This window comes from Oratosquilla oratoria, chromosome 24 (genome assembly GCF_046742065.1).
Source record: "Oratosquilla oratoria isolate Oo_2021 chromosome 24, ASM4674206v1, whole genome shotgun sequence".
NCBI classification, from domain to species: domain Eukaryota; kingdom Metazoa; phylum Arthropoda; class Malacostraca; order Stomatopoda; family Squillidae; genus Oratosquilla; species Oratosquilla oratoria.
Genome location: NC_134800.1, coordinates 46,926,845 through 46,932,942, shown reverse-complemented (window position 1 = coordinate 46,932,942; position 6,098 = coordinate 46,926,845). Strand labels below are relative to the sequence as shown.

The window sequence follows — 6,098 nt, the reverse complement described above, 5'->3', positions numbered from 1 at the left end:
ACACACACACACACACACACACACACACACACACACACACACACACACACGCACACACACACACATATTGGCACACACATAGCATTCTCTCTCATACACACACAATTTACAAAACAGAAAATAATTTAATTATTACTCAACTGTCAGGTCTATCAACTACACCCTTTCCATCTCATTTCTTACCTCCAAGGTGGTAAATTTACCCCTGGATGAGAATCACTAATCTAAAGCCTTTACTGATGGTCCTGATGTCCTCTGGGTATACAGTGAATGGCGTTGTAGCGTCTCAAAGGACAGACTGTCATGGCGTCCACGTTGCGGGGCGCCTGACCCATGGCATCGGCTTACGAAAAGGAAAATAAAGCGCAAGTGTACAGAAAATCATCTTTATTAATCTCATATATATATATATTTATATAAAACAAAGTATCACTGGCGCCACACGCACAGGTTAAGTGACACCAAACAGGCTTGAGTAATGATTTACAAAACGTGAATAATGGTGATGATAATAGTAAAGATAATAATGATAGTGATAATAATAATAATAATAATAATAATAATAATAATAATAATAATAATAATAATAATAATAATAATAATAATAATAATAATAATAATGATAATAATAATAATAATAATAATAATAATAACAATAATGATAATCATAATAATAATGATAATGATAACATCATTAATGATTATAATGATAGTAGAATAATGATAATAACTGTGATGAAGTAAAATCGTAGACTTCCGGACAAGTCCGGGAAATCGGATTGAACAAACTTCTACGATGGTCATTACTTCCCGTTAGAGTGCGGGGGGATGGAGGGTGAGGGGGATTAACAAGATGTTTCGAAATCTATAGACCTTCCGCAATAGCAAAGGCCCTACGCGACTGAAGTTCCAAGACACGGTGGAGCAGTTAATAAGTATAAAGTACCTGTGTTGCAAAGAATTGAACCTAGATAGTATACAACACTGACATTATAGTATTCTTAAGGTTAAAAACGGCAGCTACTTCCACATTTTCGATTTTCATCTATTCATTGCTTTCAAGAGATATTTTTTTTCACTATAGAAATAATATTCAATAATAAAAAGTATGAAATGAATAACACATGCCATGACATATGTATTATATTGATCTAAAAAAGGTAATGCCACTATTAATACTTATTTCCGAACATGTTGAAAAAAATGATGAAAAAATATTGAGAACAAAATGGGGAATTGGCGAGACGGATTACTGCCCTAAGCTCTATCTACAGATAGGACGACTGCATTGATGTGTATATATATATATATATATATATATATATATATATATATATATATATATATATATATATATATATATATATATATATATATATATATATATATATATATATATATATATATATATATATATATATATATATATATATATATATATACACTATGTACAGTCAACACTTAGCTTTGATGAAGTCTAACATGTCCCCGTTTTCTTCGAACCTGTTGGCTACCGGTTAACTCTCCATCTCAGAGGAGTAGCCCCCCAACTCCCACAACCCCCCCCAGAATCTCCCCCAGGGGCCGTGTGTAGTGTCTGGTTTTCTTCAAGTGCATTGTGCCTGTCGCCACCTCAAGAGGGCCTCCACGCCCAACCTTTCTCCTAAATAAAGTATTTATGAATATCTCTTTTAACGCGTGACGGGAACATTAGATAATACTGTATTTCGAATAGGAATTTCCGACAATATAAATAGGTAAGGTTTATAGGTCCCCACTTCAACAGAGTTTATGGGGCGTTTCGTGTTTTTCTGTAAGTTAGTTTTCTTTTAAAAGTAAGCATAGTAAATACAAAATAAACGGCTATTATTGTTGCTACATCTTAAGACATATATACATATACCAAAAGGCCCTTTCCCCTTATGTCGGGGTGGCCATATCAAGGCGTACACCAATCCTTCACTCATCCAACATCCATATGTTACTGTGATTCCCACCTAAACTTTTCCTCAATCTCCTCCGTCTTATGACGTCAAGCCATCTTTCAGAGTTATGTCTAGGACTAACATAGATTCTTTTCGTAGCCAGGTGTGGGATCACTTGCGGCCTTGTTTGGTTGGGAGGTTCACATTAAAACAAACGGGATCAATCATGCGGGTAGACTGTGTCTTCACTGTGTTTCATGTTGATGAAAAATACACTCGCTTCAATAAAACAGGTCACAATTGTCTCTCGCTCTCTTCCTTCTCTTAGCTACAAAATACTCAACCACACAACTTACAAATGCGTGTAAATGAACATGGAAATTTCTATAATGAATGACTTATTCCTAAATGAACGAAATATGTTTTTATTACACTGGTGAGAAAGGAGAAATGTATGATGAGAATGATCAACATCACGACAACGTTTACTTAAGGACGTGGACGACCAGGTGCCGCCCTTAGGACGACTCGGACGAGCAAAAGTATTACATGATTCGACCTTAGAACCGTCTAAAAAGTTATGGAATGGGACATTAGTATATTCGGTGAAACTTCGGCTCGTGTCGCTTGCAACATGGAAGCAAGATGCCTGCAATATTAGCTGCACCGTTTATCTTATGTCACTGGTTTGGTGCAACAATTGCTCCACTTGTTCCAGACGTAGAAAAAAGAGAACAGGTATCCTGTATCACGTAAGCGCAGACGGTTGACTAACAGCAACTGATTGTATATTTTGTTTGTACAGTTTATATCACTTAGCCAATTGCGAGGCGAGAAGGAAGAGCGTGGGGGTACCACGCCGTTCGCAAGGCATTCCACCCCACCCCACCCCACCTTCTCCCTCCTCCTGTGTGTGGTGGTGGTGGGGGGGGGGGGGCGCCTGAAGGCACTATACATCCGAGTCTCATTGCTAGAGAGCTGGATCGAGCTTGTAAACCCGCGCAGTATAAAGGTCGCACGTTTTAAAATCTGCGCGATTTGATGTCTGCGCAGTTCCCAGTTAGCACATTTCAATCCTGTACAAATTCAAGCCTCGCAATTTCAAGCCTGCACAGTTTTTTTTACGACCGCGCAATTTCGTTCCAGCGCAGTGGCGGCCCTGAACAATATCAAGTGTACAAAATCAAAGTGTGTGCAAAGCTTGGGCGACCTCAATTCTGCACAAGTTTCAGCCTGTGCAAGTCCAAAGCTGCACAGTAAGCCTACACTACTTCAGATTTGTGCAGTCTAAAGAATGCATTATTTCAAGTCTGTAGTTGTAAATCTTCATATTTTCAAGCCTGAGCGATTTCAAGCTAAGTCCAACTACGAAGGTTTGAGCACTTCAAACGATCACATGTACACCTTACAGCTTGCGCAGTTTGCTGCTTCATCCTGCCCATTTTCTAGCGAGGGCAGACATCTTCTGCTGCTCCTTAAAGACAGTGTGCAGATTATCCTGTCATATAAGTCCCGCCTCCGTGCTCCGCTCACTTTCTTGTTACCCAATCACGTGCAGGAAAAGGGGAGGGGCCTATCTGCCAAGTTAATCTGCACAATGTAAATCAGCCACTTCTTGACGATGTTCTTTTTCTTCAAAGTAAACTTACATATTATGATATAGGAATTACGCGTTTATGTGCATACAAGAACACATACGTCGATTATGCGATAAACAACTGATATGGCATATTCACATATGTTTCAAATCAGATACAAATAAGATATTATTCTGTGGGTATGTTTGCGTTTACACTGGACGCAGCATATGACAGGATTCGTATAAAGGCACTAAATCTTACATTTTAGGATTGGATATGTATGATTAATTTTGGTTGCACGTATATTTTATGTGCACGTTACGTACATTGTGTGTGTGTGTGTGTGTGTGTGTGTGTGTGTGTGTGTGTGTGTGTGTGTGTGTGTGTGTGCGTGTGTGTGTTTGCAGGTTAGATATACATTATGTATATATATATATATATATATATATATATACATATATATATATATACATATATATATATATATACGAATACACATATATGTATGTGTGTGTGCAGAATATGTAGAATATACATTTGTACATTACACTTTGTATAGGGTATTGATTACAAAGCTTGTATGACGTCAGTACTTCAGAAACTTTTTGTAATACCTTTGTGGACCAGAGTCCCGCAGCATTCTCTTATGACTGGAGATTGAATTTCCAGTAAAAAAGAAAATGCTGATCGTTTTTAACTTCTACTCTTCCTCTCTTCCCCCTTACATCTCTTTTGAATCACCATTGTCATAACTCCACTTCCTCTACGAACTGCAAACCTGTACATTGTATGTAGATAAACATGTGTACCTATTATGTAAATGCATTCATGTGTAACTACTTTGTGTCTATGAAACAATGACATGTACCTATACAACCATCTTATCAAAATATATTTACATGAACTGATTTCTTAGGATACTGTAGTGAACAAATTCTAGACATACGTAACCCTTTGAATCAACGACATGGATTTATACAACCACCTTATCAAAATATATTTATATGAACTGATTTCTTAGGATACAGTAGGGAACAAATAAACCATTTTAGCCGTAAGGAACCCTTTGAGTCACTGAAAGCTTGGCTAAGAATGAAGTCTAACACAGGAACACCCAATGTTGCCCTGTAGGTGATTAAAAGACTTCAGAGGTGACCTTCGGGCGTTCAAGGGTTGGCACTGCATTCTCAGATGCCTTACCTCAACGCTACATTAGTCTGTTTGAACCTGAGAGGTTTTTGTGTCATGGTATAGGGAAAAAAAAATACAAAAATAATGCGAGGATTATCTCGCCGCCCCGACACCCACCTCACGGGCGAGGGGCGGCCATTCTAGCGCCCTTAGTTCAAGGGTGCGACACACAAGGCTCTCTTCCTCTCTTTCTCTCTCTCTCTCTCTCTCTCTGGCCCTCAGTACCACCAGTTCCTTCCGGCAGGAGGCAGGCTGCACGTGAGATCATTTTCTGGGCTGGGTCCCAGGCGCTTTTCGCCAACTGGGGGGAAGCCCCTGGACCAAGAATGTCAAAACTCAGACTGAAGGAGCCCATGGGTTTACATACATATGCATATATATATATATATATATATATATATATATGTGTGTGTGTGTGTGTGTGTGTGTGTGTGTGTGTGTGTGTGTGTGTGTGTGTGTGTGTGTGTGTGTGTGAGAGAGAGTGTGTGTGTACAAATGTGTATTTACATATATACCAAAGGTCTCTTCCTTCTTATAAATGAAGTATCCAGGCAAGGCACACACCCATTCCCACCCATTCCACTCCCATCTATCATCCATTGTTTTTCCTCTCATCTTAGCTCCTCGTGGATGAAGGGTCATCCCTGTCTCCTGCCCACTGCTCGGGTCAGAAGCAATGCAGCAAGACACAAGACATCACCCATCAGGGCCGTTTTTCTTACACGGTGTCCCTCCCTCTTCGTCCCCTAATACGGAAGATAGAGAAGATGGGGAGAAATCCCTTCGGGCTGCCACAAAACATCATCCATACACAGCCATTCTCCTCATACACTTATCCCTTACCTTCTCCCTTCCATGCTCAACGGGCATTCCTCTCCTAACCCCATTCCTCCATCTCATTTTTGGTCGTCCCTTCAAGTTCACTCCATCCACTTTTGGTCTCCACATTCCTTTTTGCTAATATTTCTTCACGCATTCTTTCCATATACAGTGTATGTGTATGTGTGATGCAACGTGCGGTATATATGTAGAAATATATATATATATATATATATATATATATATATATATATATATATATATATATATTCGCATGTTGACATACACATGTATACATGTATATGTATATGAATAAACATATGCATATACACAAACATATATTTATATATACACGTACGCATATCTACAGTATGTATAAATGATCATATATTTACGTATGCATATACGAGTACATGTCACGTTCATATATACCTGTATATATATCGATATATACATATAGTTAGATTTATGTATAAATGAACATATCCTTTACATATACATGTCATATATATATATATGTATATATATATATACATATATATATATATATATATATATATGTGTATGTATGCATGTATATATG

General features: G+C 38.1%; 1 protein-coding gene across 2 annotated transcripts in view; it reads right to left on the bottom strand.

Moving 5' to 3' along the window:
• Positions 1 to 372: 372 nt before the first annotated feature.
• LOC143038609 (facilitated trehalose transporter Tret1-2 homolog) overlaps positions 373 to 6,098 on the bottom strand; it is a 156,135-nt gene continuing 150,409 nt past the window's right edge. For both annotated transcript variants that reach the window (XM_076208051.1, XM_076208050.1), the window contains one exon: positions 373 to 6,098. This exon is cut by the window's right edge and continues 416 nt beyond it. The gene's annotated coding sequence lies outside the window, so the exon portion shown is untranslated.